Consider the following 17,937-nt stretch of genomic DNA (forward strand, 5'->3'; position numbering starts at 1 on the left):
TCAATTCCTGGCAAAATTTATAGTGGAATTCCTGAAGACACTGCCGAAGAAGTTGCTGGAGGCATTCCTAAAGAATCCCTGATATAATTTCGGATAGAATGGTAGGAGCAATTGTCGAAGGAATTCCTGGAGAAAGCTTGCATATTGATTTTTCTGCTGAGAGACTTGTTTAGAAATTCAGATGTATGGTTCTAGTTTTCTTAAACTTATGGAAGAATGCAGGATTTTTATAATAATTGTTATAGCCGATTTTATATTCTTTCTGAATACTAAGTTCAATAATATTTTTCTCACTTTATTTAAAAATATCTGATGAGCAATAAATCACGCATTTTAAAATCCATTGTTGTTTTAATCATTATTGTTTCGATTTGGTTTGGATTTGGTTTCATGTGTTAATATTCATGTGTTTTTATAAAACTACTATAAAACTACGATTTATAAGACTAAAAAAGTTGGCCCCCCCTTCTCGAAATCCTGGCTACGCCCATGCGTGGGACAGTTCCACTAAGGGTAGATGGACTGGACACATAGGTTGATACCGGAGATAGGTACGTGGGTCAAGAGGCGCCATGGGGAAATCACTTTCCACCTGACCCACGTCCTTGCAGGCCATGGTTGCTTCAGACAGTATCTACACCGGTTCGGACACTCGGCCTCGCCCGAGTATCGTCGCTTTCGCGGCGTCGATCAACCGGGCGTGTTCCGAGGACGGAAAGGGGTCCTCGTCAAGGCTGGGGCAAGCGTAGGCACCGCGTCGGCAAGTCCCTCTGTGTGATGGCGAATTGACCCTATCGCAGAGAGGTCAATTTGGGCTGTGGCAGTCGGTCTCGGAGTCGAGGACTGATGTCGCCCTCCTGTCCGACCCGTACAACGTCCCTGTCGATAACAGCAATTGGGTGGCGGACGGGTCTAGGATGGCGGCTATCTGCACGACGGGACGGTACCCGATCCAAGAGGTAGTACACTCCAATGCTGAGGGTGTCGCGATAGCCAAGATCAATGGTGTGCCTATAACAGTTTAGCCAGATGATTGATAGGCTATCGTCTGACCTAGTGGGTCGTAGCCCGAGCAAAGCTTCAGAGCAAATCGATAACTAATTTTGTTGTTGTGAAATCGCATAATTTTGATAACTCAGGTTGATATCCTTTTGGTCGTTTTAACGGTTAAAAGATCAAAATCTACAGCAGAAAAATCTTACTGTGACATCAAATCGAAAACTATTCCTGCTATCGAAAGCAAATCGAAAACTTGATATTGGTTCCGATAACAAAATAAGTTCACAGTTTGATGCCAGAAAATACTTAAGGCTAGTTTGCAGATTAGGAGCTTGTCTGCAAATTTTGCTTCCATATGTGTAAGCGGGAGATATGGGATTCTGTTGTACACAATTAGAATCTCGACATTTAAGGCTGGTTAACAGTTTAGAAAACGTATCATGGTATTTGGTCTCCCATATTTTTTTTTAAAAGGCGAGAAATTCGTTTTTCGTGCTCAAATATTTTAAATCCCGCTCTCTGAAATTGCATGGGGGACCAAATCCTGTGACACGGTTTCCGAACTGTAAACCAGCATTTACTTTGATTTTTTTTTTTGTTATTTTCAATTGTTCAGAATATGAAAACTTTTTTATATTGGTCAGTAATAAAATCCTTAATGCATGTTTAAAAATGGAGTCAAATAAAATTTCAAACTTCCACAATCTTTTTCAAAATATTCAAAAATATGTATTTTTTTTGGAAGGAGTTAGTGCGCGCCCCTTTGCAGAGTGGAATATTTGAACTATTTATTCACAACTAACTTAATAGAAGGTTATCGTGGTGCATGAGTGATTTACTTCTTACACGGAAAATGAAAATAGAGCCCATAAATTTTGAAATCTTGAGTACCAATGTATTTTGACATGTCCCATTTAGCCAGTGCGTTTTTCCCGTTTTTTCACTGAAATGATCTGATACCCTTATCTAGATGATGCGCCTAGCGGTGGAGAAGTGGAACGCAGTTTCGACTGCAACCACTCAGATTGCCTGCAGCTTGTAGAGAATCTGGCGCGCCGAGCAGCAGTCGACAAGCATGACTAACTTGTGATTGGTTAGTTAGAGCGAAAACAGGTTGAGCGCGGGGAAGTGAATGAGAGATTTGCACATGTCGAGGTAAGAGTGTCGCAGCGGGTGGCAACCGCAGTCGTCACCACGAGGCATGGTAGAAGAGTGAGCGCATAGGTGTTAGTATGGACTGCATATGCCGAGGTACGAGGGTCGTAGCGTAGAACTGTTGGTACCTGTTGGACATACATGCACGAAAAGGTGGTCATTTTCCCGAGTACACTTGAGTACACAAGGAACATCAGCAGCGACTATATTGCATGGGATTGCATTGAATGCAGACGAGAGACAAGTGTGCGACAGCTCGTCAGTAGAACATCGTGTGGTTGCGACAAACTGACCGTGCGACTTGCATGTGTGACACCTCGATGGTGCGACATCTCTGCTAGCGACCATTAGTCATCGCATGACATTTTGTGCGGTGTGAGGGTGCAGCATCGCAACAGAGCCATCGATGCCCTTGCTCAAGGGCATTTCATCAGCAGCAGCGACATCGAGGATGCAGTGAGTGCAGCACGGGGCCCCCATCGATCGTCGGCGGTAGTAAGCGGTAACATAAGGTGAAGAGACGCATGTAAACGAATGTATGTATGTAGCAATAGACATAGGATGATCATGAGCAAGTAGTTATTAATTAAGCAGCAAGATCTCCCTTTTCAAGTATTGAGCACTTTTCTCTATTAATTCGCTTGTCCTTTGGACCGAGTGGTGGCAACGCAACATTGGCGCCCAACGTGGGGCACATCATCATAAAAAAAAAATGTTGCATTTACCGTTTATCTCCCTTGGAATCTTTTATAATGATTCAATCACAACGCTTCAATACAACGAGAGTGCTAATCGTGAGCACATATACCCAATAAAACGATTAGGTGACTTCACACCTGTCGAATCGCGTGTTCCCTGCTCCGGCTAGCTACGCAAATTGACTAAGGTGCGTTGCCACCATTCGGTCCAAAGGACAAGCGACAAGTCGTCTCAGCTTCACATCAGGATACACACACGAAAGCAGTTGCAGCGTTGTCGCAAACCGTTATTCCACTTTCAAAACCAAAGCGGGTGCGGCCCCACTGAGTAACTCCAATGTTTCCGGCCAGTTTGCCACCGATTATTTCTGTCCCAGGATGTAGGAATCCAACTGGTCCGGCCAACGACTTCCCCTGCTTTCGAAATCCTCTTCCAGGCCTCGCAATTGCAGCGTCGATTTCCACTTTCTCGTCGCCAAACTGTTATGATTCTTGGTACAGTTCAATGAAACACGAAGCAGTTCAGTTGGTGACTTGGAGACGAATGAGTTATTTATTTTCTGCTTAGGTATGGTAGACAATAACATTGCAGCAAATTAGACTGGTTGGATAATTTTATAGCAGAAGGCAATATTATATCAGTGAGGGGTCCGCGACGTTAGGCATAAGGACGTTAGGCATAAGTACGTTAGGCATAATAGACGTTAGGCATAATGGACATTAGGCATAATGTACGTTAGGCATAATGGACGTTTGGCATAATTCTGCCTTCTTTATATCATGAGCTGTTCTTTGGGTAATTTTATGCCTAACGTCCGTTATGCCTAACGTACATTATGCCTAATGTCCGTTGTGCCTTTCATCCATTATGCCTAAAGTACTTATGCCTAACGTATTTATGCCTAACGTACTTATGCCTAACGGGGTATACCCAGTGGTGAGCACCCAAGTCAGACTCACATGGTATGTTAAAGGCGAGCACCCAAGTCAGACTCGCATGGCATGCCAGAAGTGAGAACCTAAGTAAGTCCCACATAGTGTGTCAGAGCGTGTGTCAGGAGGAGTGGCAGGGTGTGCTAGAGTGAGCACCCAAATAAGTCTAAGATTTGTGTGCTACAGCGTGAATCAGGTGGTAGGGTGAGCATCCAAGTTAGTCTCACATGGTGCGTAAAGGGTGAGCACCCAAATTAGACTCAAATGGTATGTCAGTGGTGAGCATCCAAGTAAGACTCATATGGTGCGTCAGAAAGAGTGTCAGGGTGTATCAGAGGGTGTGTTAGAGAGAGCACCCAAGTAAGACTCATACGGGATGAGTGCCTGTGTGAACGTGAATGAGCGAGTACATTAAGTACTGCCTATCCCCCAGAAGTAATGCTGGAAGGCAGTTTCTGGGAGAACCAGAGTATTAGTAGAGAGGGTAACTCAAGTAACCTTCTGCCTTCCGCGCCAACCCCACTCCCTGAGTGATAATTTCAAGTATCTGTATGCAGATTTGCCTTCATCCCTCTATAAAAAAAAGTACTGAGGCCTCTAGAAGTAAAAATATACGTTTCTCCATACTAATTTCCAACCAAAGCGAGGAAGCAACCAATCGGACCAAAATTCTGCACAGTTGTTTGGGACCCGGAATGGTTTCGAAAAACCATTGATTTGAAAAAAATGATTATGACGCCCCACTCTAATATATACATGAAGTGACCAATAAATGTCTGATGCACCTGACCTTCAGTTTTCGGCGTGTTTGAAAACTGGAGGTTCGTTTAAAAGAACATAAGAACGCAGTTGACAACGACAGGTTCCATGACTCGAGTGTGGCAGCACACACTAGTGACCAGAACCACACTATAGATTGAAAGCAAGCCAAGCTAATAAAATGCGTTCGAAAGAATTCTCAACTTAACGCCTGGGAGTCCTTGTACATTGCCACCGCTGAACAGCCGCTAATGAACGAAGATAAAGCGCCAATATCATCATCGCTTTTTAACATGACGAAACTAAAAATAATGTGAACGCCATCTTTTTTTGACGTGTACTGTGCCAAGTACAAAAGTGTAATCGTTCCCATTTGTAACCAGTTGGACCACGTCCTGTAGATGGGCAACATCGAGCCCGAAACCGGTCGACAAAAAGGTAAATTTTAAAAATCCTTTTTCGTTTGTAAGAACCATAAGTGTTGTGTCCAGTCTCGCGTCGCGTTTTGTGTGTGTGATACAGTTCTTACGTTAGCACAAATCTAAAAAAATGAGTAAAAAGCACTCGTTACATGTAGAGTTACGAAAAGCATGTAGTCGCGCATTTGTGCGCCTTCATGTAGCATGGAATGGAAAGAGAAATTCGAAGAGCGGGAAATGGTTGACAGCCAAGTAACTGCAAAATAATTTTGCTTATGGGAGTGATCAAAATATCCCTCTACTCGCTTGAAAGCAGAAAAGCAGCTCTATCCGCAGCACCCAGGTGTTAATTAGCAAATCCTCTTGAAGCAACTTTTCTAACAGAAACTTTATTGGCCGAAATACCTCCATTACCCTATTGTTGCAGCGACTTGTTCTGAATACTGCAACGCTTCACTAATAAAGCGACGCTGCATGATATTGACAGCTGTCAGATAAGTTTGACATTTCAGTAACATTGTGTGTTGTAAACAAACGACAAGCTGCACACACTCATACCACGGCTCATCATTATTTTGATGGATACCAATCCTGCTATACATGCAAGCGAACGGCATTAAAGAAGAGGGCCCCTGTCGGGTTGCGTATCTGCTTGCCCGTCATGTTCGTCTACCACTCCGCCACCCATGCACCGTTCAATGTATTGTTGATATTACTGCTCTGTGCTCTGAATCCGCTACACACAGTACACTGCTGATAGATCTGCCCGTGCTGCTATCGCCGTCGATGTGGTTGGGAATGGTCGAGAAAGCATTCGCAGTGTGTGTTGCCTCTGCTCTGCTGTTCGCTCCACGACAGTGAGCCAAAGTCAAACCAAAACTAGATTCGGTGCGCTGCAGTTCGGACGTTTTTTTCTTCCTCTCGTTCAGCTTGTTTTTGGATTTGCTCAACGGGAATGAAGTGTGTTGATTTTTTGACCTGGACGCAATATTGTCGCGAGTGACTTTCGCCCTACGGACAGGGGATCCAAGTGTGATAGGTGTTTATAAGAAGCCGTTTGTGAGTTGCATATTTCCGCTTCGGTTTCGATCATCGACTATCGCTATTTCTCGGTACCATTTCCTGTGACCTGAGTGCCTAGTGAAAGAATTTTCTCCGGAAGATTGGAAAACGGCTGCCCCAAAGTGTTGATCTGGAAGAAAACTGAGAGGGGATAAATCTGGGAATATCGGAAAACGAAAATGTGACGTTTCGTGGCAAAAATTGGATAAAATTGATCCATCATTGGTGAGAAATGAGAAGAAGAAAGTAAATAAAGTTATTTTGTGCGATTACTGCGATGCAGGGAAAATGTTTTCATCTTCGTCATGGATGTTGGCTCTTGTCGAGTAGCTCAGCAACAATGGTGGATTACTTTGCGATGCTGCTTTGGCGACAACAGCAGCCCTCTCTAGTTGATGCGGCTGAATTGTAACTATTGAAAAGAAAATAACATGATGTGTTGTGCAAAACTTAAACCAAAATGGCAATCTTCCTCTAATGTAACGGAATACCTTTAATTTAGCATTGAAAAACCTCTGGAATATTGAACTTCTGTGTGAATGTGTGCTTCTAGACTGATTAAATAACATTGAAGGTAAGTAGACACTATTTTGTTGAAAATAAACGATATCAAATCACTTTCGTTCAATTTTGTAATAGATTTTTCTTTAAATTATCTGTAATGAAATATTTTATATTAAGCTAAATATTTATTCATTTGATGTATTTTGAACCAATTCGCAACAAGTAAGCAGTCACTAGAATTTGTGATCAAACCGCTGCACATATAGAGGTGCAAGGGTCATGGTTAACGAATAACTCAATGTCAATGAACTTGCATCATGAAGGCAAGCAAAAACAAGAAATCGGAAGAGTCAAGCTCTTCTAGTGCTGCAGTTTATATCGTTCTTTTTTCATGCACTATTCTACTTGTGTTCAATCAGAGTGAGCCGCCTATTTCTACATCATGCAAAATAATCACGACCTAATGAAAATTCCATTTTAATCCATCTGAGATTCATGTTGTCTTAATTGTTTCTGTGTAGCTCAGGATGCGTCTTGACCATATAGAAGTTTGTTATAAACTACATTTATATTTGTTATGAACTACATTTATATTTTTAAAACCAAAAAAAGACTTGACAGATCGAGTTAAACACAGGAAATTAAGAATTATCTTTCATTTGAGGACAATTTATACCTCCTGTTCCCCGATCGTTAAAAGTCCTCTTCTATCGTGTGCCAACCACCGTATTCGTGTCGTGCCTTTCCAGAAAGTCGCCGACTTTAATGCGGCTTTCAGTGGGTTTAAAAAAAATCATCTCCCTACATTTCTAGCAAGTGACCATTCCACTGTACTCGTTCGTATTTCATTATTCTTCAATACTTCTTGGCGTGCTTTGTCTCTTAGTGTTTTATTACCGTTTTTACAATTATTAATTCTATTCTGTTCTATTCTTTTTCTTGTATCGCACGCTGTAAAAAATGGATTATTATCGAAGTTATATGTACCTCTGATTTTTTCTAACATAAAGTTAGACTAGGTCATTAGAAGTAAGGTATCGGGTATTTCAAAATATTTCATCGGCGATTTTTTGAGAAAAGTGATTTAATGGTTTTCTTTCCCAATATACCGTTTGAAAAGTCAATTGATAACTTAGCAAATGGATAAATTATAGTAGGGGAAAAGACGGCTTTGGCAGGTTTTGTTCTATTATTGGCAGGGGGGTTTTTGTCGACCGAATTTTATGAAATTTGGCCACAATATTCTTTGATATGCAAAGAATGTTTAGGCCAAATTTGAACATAATCAGTCATAAAAAAACCCCCTGACAATAATAGAACAAAACCTGCCAAAGCCGTCATTTCCCCTAATCAACGCTCAAAATTGAAAATATATATTTGTAGTTTTTATGTATAGAGAACCTATCTTTAACGGATCTATTCATTTATTTAGTCTACATCTAAACAGATAACACTGAATCAACAATTTGACGCCACAATACACGGTTCGAGGCCGCATCTCTTCATCCTCGAATGCGTCCCACGCTCGCCAAGTCATTTTGCACCTGGTCTGCCCACCTTGCTCTCTGTGCTCCACGCCGTCTCGTACCTGCCGAATCGGAAGCGAATCTTTGTAGGGTTGATGTCCGGTATTCTTGCAACATGTGCTGCCCAACTTTAGCTACCTTCTGGATACTGGGTTCGCCGTAGAGCTGGGCGAGCTCGTGGGTCATTCTTCGCCGCCGCACACCGTCTTCTTGCACACCGCCAAAGATGGTCCTAAGCGCCCGTCTCTCGAATATTACAAGTGCTTGCAAGTCCTCCTCGAGCATTGTCCATGTTTCATGTCCGTAGAGGACAACCAGTCTTATTAGCGTCCTGTACATGACACATTTGGTGCGGTGGCGAATCTTTTTGGACCGCAGTTTCTTCTGGAGCCCGTATTAGGTCCGACTTCCACAGATGATACGCCTTCGTATTTCAAGACTAACATTGTTATCAGCCGTTAGCAAGGATCCGAGGTAGACGAATTCCTCGACCACCTCGAAGGTATCCCCGTCTATCGTAACACTGCTTTCCAGGCCCTGTCGCGCTCGGTTCCGCCCACAAGCATGTACTTTATCTTCGAAGCATTCACCACCAGTCCAACTTTTGTTACTTCACGTTTCAGGCGGGTGTACAGTTCTGCCACCTTTGCAAATGTTCGGCCGACAATCTCCATGTCATCTGCGAGACAAATAAATTGACTGGATCTATTGAAAATCGTATCCCGGCTTTTACACCCGGCTCTCCGCATGATTCCTTCTAGCGCAATGTTGAACAACAGGCACGAAAGTCCATCACCTTGTTTTAGTCTCCGGCGCGATTCGAACGAACTGGAGTGTTCGCCCGAAATCTTCACACAGTTTTGCACACCATCCACCGTTGCTTTGATCAGTTTGGTAAGCTTCCCAGGGCAGATGTTCGAACTTGATAAGCTTGTTTTCATGGCTGGTAATAATTCAGAACAGTTTTGGCTCCTCCTTTTGTGTTTTTAGGAAATTTTGTACCAGCCCCGCAAATTATTTCAACGGTAACAAATAAGGCATGTATAAATAGTTACATATTTCCTGTTATAAGGACTGTATCGAAAATAAGTTATCCACATTATTTTATTCGAATCAACTCGGATACATTTTAAAAATTTGTCTAACATATTATGTTAATTTTGTTTGTTAAGTTTTATGGAAAAATATAATACTGAACCAAAATTGCACTATTCCAACATTTATTCAAGCATTTCTTCCTGGTCACAAATCGGCATAACATTGCCTCGTATTATAACATGATCTGATCAACTCAACGCCACATGCCTGGCGTACAGTCTAATTGCAGCAAAATGTGATTCTCCGAAGGATAACACCACATCACATAGAAAGCTTTTGCCAGTCGTACAGCAGCTCTGCCAGAAGTCAAATTTGAAGTTTTGCGCCATGACAAAAATGTTTTGAAATAATTTCCTCCTTGGTATGCTCACTCGTTCTCCGCGCGCGGAGAACCAGCGTGAGCGTTGCCAGCTTTCACCGTTTCCTCACATAATTCTCTTTTGCGTGCGAAGCAGACACATTTAGATGCAAGTTCTGCTATGTTGCGTCCAACCCGTTCGACCTGCGAGAATAATCAACGACGCGACGTACCTGTCGGGCTGTCGGGTCGGAGTGTCGGGCTGTGCTTTGCCGAAAGGCACACCGCGCACGCTTTCGTTCATACTCCGATGATTGGGAACAGTTTGTTTTTCTTTTTCTCTCCTGATGAACATGCATAATAGTAGTTTGTGCAACTAGTTGCAAAAAGATGATTGAAAAAATCGAGGAATCCCTCCGGCAGTTCCTTCGGGAATTCTTCCGAAAGTTCCTACAAGAATTCCTCCTGATGTTTATCCAGGAATTCTTCTGAAAGATCTTCCAGGAATTCTTCCGGAAGTTCCTCAGAGAACTTTTCGGAATTGCCTTCAGAAATTGCTTTGGAATTTCCTCTGGAATTTCCTCCTACAATTTTTCTGGAATTTCCTCCAGAAATTCTTCTGGAATTTCCTTCAGGAATTCCTCCAGAAGTTCCTTCAGGAATTCCTCCAGAAGTTCCTCCAGAAATTCCTCCGGAAGTACCTCCAGGAATTCCTCCGGAAGTTCCTCCAGGAATTCCTTCGGAAGTTGCTCCAGGAATTCCTCCGGAAATTTCTCCAGGAATTCCTTCAAAAGTTAATGTAAGAATTCCTCTGAAAGTTTATGAGGAAATAATTCCAGGATTTTTTCTGGGATTCCCCCCGGAATTCCTATGGAATTTCCTCCAGGAATTCCTCTGGAATTTCCTCCAGGAATTCATCCGGAAGTTCTTCTAGGAATTCTTCCGGAAGTTCTTCTAGGAATTCTTCCGGAAGTTTTTCCAGGAATTCTTCTGGAAGATCTTCCAGGAATTCTTCCGAAAGTTCCTCAAAAAACTCCTCTGGAATTTCCTCTAGAAGTTCCTCTGAAATTTCCTCCTAAAGTTCCTCTGGAATTTCCACAGGAGTTCTTCCAAAAGTTCCTCCAGGAATTCCTCCGGAAGTTCCTCCAGGAATTCTTCAGAAGTTCCTCTAGGAATTCCTTCAGAAGTTGCTCAAGGAATACCTCCAGAAGTTTCTCCAGGAATTCTTCCGGAAGATCCTCAAAGAATTCTTCAGGAAGTTTATCCGGGAATACTTCTGGAAGATCTTCCAGGACTTCTTCCGAAAGTACCTCAAAAAATTCCTCTGGAATTTCTTCCAGAAGTTCCTCAAGAAGTTCCTCCAGGAATTCCTCCATAAGTTCCTCCAGGAATTCCTCCATAAGTTCCTCCAGGAAGTCCTCCAGAAGTTCCTCCAGGAATTCCTTCGGAAGCTCTTCCAGAGATTTCTCCGAAAGTTCCTCCAGGAATTTCTCCGGAAGCTCCTCAACTAATTCCTTCGCAAGTTACTACAGGAAATCTTCCAGAAGTTCCTCCGAAGGAATTCCTGAGGGAACTTCCAGAGGAACTTCCGGAGAAATTTGAAGACTTTTTATTAATAAGTTCACGCCGAAGCACGATGCCGCCGCTGGCTGAAAATGATATATCAAGAAGCCACTGATACAATTTCAATTGGCGTACAGGTTCAAATTCTATATTGTACATAAAAAATAAATATTTCAAATAAAAAATTAAAAATTAGAGAATGAAAAATTAAATTTAAAAATTTAAAACTAAAGACTGAAAATTTTAAAAATAAATTTCAAAATAAGCAATAATAAATATATAAAAATAAAAAATGAACCATTAACCAATTTGTTTAGTTTTATATTATAGTTTTTATTCAGAATGACCCTTTTGATCAATCTTGCTGTACGACCTTAGGACTGCCGGTGAGAGCGATGGCCCATTCTCACCCTCCCAGACCCATTGTAACCCCCGAAAGAAATCCAAAAATCTCAGTATTAGAAAAATTAAAAAATCTAAATAGGGGAAGTGCACCGGTTTTGGCCAACTTAGTGCCTATTTTGGCCAACCCTGAAAAATACATATTTTTCCAAAATAATCGATCAGTTGAAAGCTGCGTTGAAGCGTGAGGGATATATCTCTTGTTGGAACTAATAAAACCCTAGCGCATTGCTTTATTTTTGGAGTTATTCGCAAAATTGGCCAAATAAGGAACATGGCCAAAACCGGTACAGTTCCCCTATTTAAAAATCAATAAAACCTAAGATTTTCCAAATCTGGCAATCCATATATCTGAAAATCTGAAATTTTTAAAATAAAAATCCTAAAAATTTTGAGATCTAACTCCTAAACATCTTAATATCTGGAAATCTTAAAATGTAGAAATATAAAAATTTTCAAATCCAAAAATTAAAAATTCAAAAACCTGAAGATCTAAAAACGTACAAATCTAAAAAATTTGAAATATAAAAATATAAAATCTTAACAATTCAAATGGTTTAAAAATCTTAAAATATTTAAATTTTATTTGCTAAATTATAATTTGATTTTAAATTTAAAATCCTAAATTTATAATTTTTTATTTTTTATTTTTTGTTCTTAATTTTAAATTTTTAATTTTTGTTCCTCATTTTTTATTTTTTTATTCTAAATTTTGAATTTTAATTGTTTATTTGGAATTTTGAATTTTTAATTTTTGATTTTTATTTAATTTTAATTTTTTAATTGTTAATTTAAATTTTTTTTTAATTTTAATTTTCAACTTTTAATTGTTAATTTTTAATTTTTAATTTCTTGTTTTAATTTTTTTGTTTTTTTTTTTCATTTTTTATTTTTTAATTTTTAATTTTTAATTTTTAATTTTTTTTTAATTTGAAATTTTAAACTTTAAATTTTAAATTTTAAATTTTAAATTTTAAATTTAAAATTTAAAATTTAAAATTTAAAATTTAAAATTTAAAATTTAAAATTTAAAATTTAAAATTTAAAATTTAAAATTTAAAATTTAAAATTTAAAATTTAAAATTTAAAATTTAAAATTTAAAATTTAAAATTTAAAATTTAAAATTTAAAATTTAAAATTTAAAATTTAAAATTTAAAATTTAAAATTTAAAATTTAAAATTTAAAATTTAAAATTTAAAATTTAAAATTTAAAATTTAAAATTTAAAATTTAAAATTTAAAATTTAAAATTTAAAATTTAAAATTTAAAATTTAAAATTTAAAATTTAAAATTTAAAATTTAAAATTTAAAATTTAAAATTTAAAATTTAAAATTTAAAATTTAAAATTTAAAATTTAAAATTTAAAATTTAAAATTAAAATTAAAAATTAAAAATTAAAAATTAAAAATTAAAAATGAAAAAGTAAAAATTAAAAATTAAAAATTAAAAATTAAAAATTAAAAATTAAAAATTAAAAAGTAAAAATTAAAAATTAAATTTAAAATTTAAAATTTAAAATTTAAAATTTAAAATTTAAAATTTAAAATTTAAAATTTAAAATTTAAAATTTAAAATTTAAAATTTAAAATTTAAAATTTAAAATTTTAAATTTTAAATTTTAAATTTTAAATTTAAAATTTAAAATTTAAAATTCAAAATTTAAAATTTAAAATTTAAAATTTAAAATTTAAAGTTTAAAATTTCAAATTAAAAATTTAAAATTTAAAATTTAAAATTTAAAATTTTAATTTTAAATTTTAAATTTTAAATTTTAAATTTTAAATTTTAAATTTTAAATTTTAAATTTTAAATTTTAAATTTTAAATTTTAAATTTTAAATTTTAAATTTTAAATTTTAAATTTTAAATTTAAAATTTTAAATTTTAAATTTTAAATTTTAAATTTTAAATTTTAAATTTTAAATTTTTAATTTTAAATTTTAAATTTTAAATTTTTAATTTTCAATTTTTAATTTTTAATTTTTAATTTTTAATTTTTAATTTTTAATTTTTAATTTTTAATTTTTAATTTTTAATTTTTAATTTTTAATTTTTAATTTTTAATTTTTAATTTTTAATTTTTAATTTTTAATTTTTAATTTTAAATTTTAAATTTTAAATTTTAAATTTTAAATTTTAATTTTTAATTTTTTAATTTTTAATTTTTAATTTTTAATTTTTAATTTTTAATTTTTAATTTTTAATTTTTAATTTTTAATTTTTAATTTTTAATTTTTAATTTTTATTTTTTAATTTTTAATTTTTAATTTTTAATTTTTAATTTTTAATTTTTAATTTTTAATTTTTAATTTTTAATTTTCAATTTTCAATTTTCAATTTTAAATTTTTAATTTTCAATTTTTAATTTTTAATTTTCATTTTTTTATTTTTAATTATTTATTTTTTATTTTTTATTTTAATTTTTAATTTTAATTTTTTTTTTTAAATTATTAATTTTAAGTTTTATAGTTTAATTTTTTTATTTCAAATTTTAAATTTAAATTTTTAAATTTAGTATTTAGGAATTTAAATTTTAGGATCAGCTGTGTTTATATATAGGGGTAATAACGGCTTTGGCAGGTTTTGTTCTATTATTGGCAGGGTTTTTTTTATGACTGATTATGCTCAAATTTGGCCCAAACATTCTTTGTATATCAAAGAATATTGTGGCCAAATTTCATAAAATTCGGTAGACAAAAACCCCCCTGCCAATAATAGAACAAAACCTGCCAAAGCCGTCTGTTCCCCTACAATGAGTTTGCAAATTTGATGGGAAAGTTGAAAAATTGTCAAAATACAATATTAGCCCGAGTTGGGAGGAAACCTAATGCGATCGTAAAAAATGATCTAGAGTGCGGCGCTGCAATGAACTTTACAATTGACAGTTTCAATGCAAAATAACATAAACCCGAGCAAGATCGGGTACGTTCAACTAGTTTATAATAAACATGCATATTAAATTAATATTATAAGACTCATATTCTGCATTATGTTAGTGAAACATCACGTTACATACGTCCTCCTATTTTTTATGAGAGTGAAACAGCATGTGTTGCTATTTGGTCGTGATGGTCTTGTTCTTCTTCCTGCAAGTCGCTGCATGTTAGCACTGGTTCGCCACTACTTCTGTTAATCTAAGTCCATTTGATTGTTCTTGATTGTGCATGATCTTCCCAATTTGGTTTTGCCTGCAACAAATATTAAACAACTTATTCACTGTTTGCACTGGCTCAGATTGTTATTTTAGTCATTCAGAAACTTTACTTTACCTGCACGTTTTCGTTTTTCCAACTTCTAATCCGTTCGGAGTACTCCATGAACTTGATTTTCGACGCTACCACAACCTACTTCGGCAACCACCAGTGAGCATATTTTAGGAGTGTGTTAGAGAGTTAGACTATTTGGTTCTGCAGGAACTATGGTTTGACTTCTGATTAGGCAGATCATTTCCCGGATCGATTATTCAGGCACAATCTTGTATCTGCAAAAACTCACACAGTTACCCGTCGGGCGATCGGAAATATCATCGATCCGGAACTTACCTGCATAGTTTTGCTTCAATGTCAATTTCTCATAGGTACCAACGAAGCAGTCTGCAGCTCCAGCACTCTTTTCGCTCTTTCTGGTTCTGCAAAATGTTATGAAAAATTTGACCGACTGGGTGCAAATAAAACCACAGGCAAAACTTACCCATGAACAGATTAGCTCCAAATCCAGGACGGAAACACTATTCACACATTTCACCAACGAATTAATTTGATTTGCGAAAAGCAATTGTATTAATTTTTTCCCGATGCGCTCAGAACGGAGTAAAAATCGAACTGTTTGGTGATAGAAGTTTTGCTTCGTTGACAGTACAGCATGTTTTATGAGGCGATATTACTTATGGTTGACGTGATATTACACTGATTTCGCATTATTCACCTATTTGGCAGGTAATTTTACGTTGCATACACGTAACTGAAAAATATTTGTTTTTGGCTGGATGTTGCGGCGAGAAATGTAATAAAGCGTCAATATTGAAAAATATTACGTAAAATAACTTATTACGTCAGATTTTAATGTACGTTTCACGAAAATCCGTTACCGCATATTAATATATTTTTTGCTGTGTAGGAAGCTGATATTCATATTCATATTCAGTATGAATCAATCCCAGTTTTGTCACATGCGGAGTCGAATGAACTAGAATCCACAATAATTGCTTGTGGGTTCTAATTTGAGAACAGAGAATCTCCAAAGATAATCCACACTTGGGCTGCAAGTCTCTTTAATTCCAAATTCTAATACATATAACTTTTGTTAGAACAGAAAAACCAGAAGCACAATTTCTTCTTGAAGTGACTTAGGCTTAGATTTTCCTCCCAATTCCTCAAGACAGAATTATTCTCAAATAATCTTTTAAAAATAACTCTAGAATCCCTTGGAATTGTTTCAAAATTTTATTGATGATGTTCTGACCTTCTAAAACCCAAATTTCTATTTTCATTACTCAAAAACAGTTTCTTAAATCCATCTTACTTAGTGTATTATCTTTTTGAATTTTCAGAATTTGGATGTCGATTTTTTACCAAATTTAATGTTGCATTTCAAGGAACTTAATCTTCATTTTCTATTTAAAAAGTAAGAGAAATATTTTGGTTTGAAAAAATTATTTTCAAATTTATTGATATAAATTAAAACTTTCTCAATTACCAAAACTTTTTCAGAATCCCAGATTTTGTTTAAACAAAATTATCAAAAATAGTTTGAAAACTGTTCAAGTTCACCCACAGTCCTGTCTTGAATCTTTCAAATTTCTTTTAGATTAATCGGTTTCATGAAAAAATCATCTGAAATTGTTTATCATAATTAGAAACTTTTGAAGATATTCATCAATAAATTTCACTAGAAACTCTATCAATTTATTATGCGATCCACTTGTGTATAAGTAGTGGATTGCAGTTCTAAATTTTGTAGACAAACAGCTCAAAATAAATAAATGTTAGAGTAATATAATCCAGCTAATCAAATCATAAAACATCGACATGGTTTACAAATAATACTTAACTTAACCGATCTAAACTAAAATTTAGATCATTTTAAAAAAAAAGTTCTTGTTTTTGATGCACCCAAAAACAGAATGAGATGTCCCTCAAAAATATGTTTCATCTTAACAAGTCAGGAGGACTATTCGTACTTCCTTTTAAGCTATCACTATTTTTTAAGCTTAATTTGTAAAGAAAAGGCATAGCCTTATATTTCTGAAACTTTCAGACATGCAGTGCGAAAAACGATTAAAGAGAAAAGATTTCATATATAACTAACATAGTAGTGAATTGTGATAAGTTAGTAACAACTTTAGAAACCATGAAATGCTAACGATGCTTAAAAAATCATACAAAAGTTGGGGGGTCGCGACGTCCTTCCATAAGATTTACACAAGCTGGAGGTTTGCGATCTATGTAAACTATACATTTTGTATAATTATTACCGAAGGGTGGAAAAAAAATTGAGTGACTCACACTATTGCCAGACATATTATTTTCAAATGATAGTTTTTAAGATATTACAAGAAAAAAACAATTCAATTTTGGTAATGAATGTTTATGATTTGATCGATAATTAAATTTCCCGATTAGTTTAATGGCTAACTGGGCCCTCCTTAGCCGTGCGGTAAGACGCGCGGCTACAAAGCAAGACCATGCTGAGGGTGGCTGGGTTCGATTCCCGGTGCCGGTCTAGGCAATTTTCGAAGTGGAAATTGTCTCGACTTCCCTGGGCATAAAAGTATCATCCTGTTAGCCTCATGATATACAAATGCAGAAATGGTAACTTGGCTTAGAAACCTCGCAGTTAATAACTGTGGAAGTGCTTAATGAACACTAAGCTGCGAGGCGGCTCTGTCCCAGTGTGGGGATGTAATGCCAGTAAGAAGAAGAGAAGAAGATTAGTTTAATGATTTACCGCATTTTTCACGTTTTTTTTTTGCTTTTCCCGACTGGATGGACACCGTGAATGTTAGTGGCGAAGGGTCCTGTGCACCCCGAATGGTGAAAAGAGCCGATTTAAAAGATCTCTAATTTAATTTCAAAGAATTTTCAGAGTAAATTTCGAGAAATTTTCCGAAATCTAAAAAAAAATGTCGATGGTATTTCGAAAACTTGCCGACGAAATTCCGGAGATCGCTGAAGAACTTCCCAAAGATTTTTTTAAAAATAATTGTGAAGATTTTTTTAAGGAAGCTGTCGAAAAATATATCTCCAATATAATTCAAAGAATTTCTACAGGTAATTCGAAAAAAATGCTGAAGAAATTCCGAAGGGCTTGCCGAGGAAATTTAGAAGAACTTCTTGAAGAATTCATTATCTTTTTTTTAAGATACCGCCATTGGGGGTGACAATGGGTCTGGAGGGTGACAATCGCTCTCACCGACAGCCGGATATAAAATCGTTCAAAAAGGTCTCTTATATTTTGTTTTCTTGCCCTCAGATACATTCATTCCTACAAGCATTCAAAGTAGTTAAAACAGTAACCCAT

General features: G+C 35.7%; 1 protein-coding gene across 3 annotated transcripts in view; it reads left to right on the forward strand.

Annotated features, from left to right (window-relative positions):
* The first annotated feature begins 5,769 nt into the window (after positions 1-5,769).
* Positions 5,770-17,937, forward strand: part of LOC134205173 (uncharacterized) — a 305,408-nt gene continuing 293,240 nt past the window's right edge. The window contains exons 1-2 of one of the 3 annotated variants that reach the window (XM_062680177.1): positions 5,770-6,271; positions 6,528-6,599. The gene's annotated coding sequence lies outside the window, so the exon portion shown is untranslated. Of the gene's footprint in view, positions 6,600-17,937 lie in introns of all 3 variants that reach the window. The other 2 variants (XM_062680178.1, XM_062680176.1) reach the window with 2 other exon arrangements.

Source organism: Armigeres subalbatus, chromosome 1, assembly GCF_024139115.2.
Source record: "Armigeres subalbatus isolate Guangzhou_Male chromosome 1, GZ_Asu_2, whole genome shotgun sequence".
NCBI classification, from domain to species: domain Eukaryota; kingdom Metazoa; phylum Arthropoda; class Insecta; order Diptera; family Culicidae; genus Armigeres; species Armigeres subalbatus.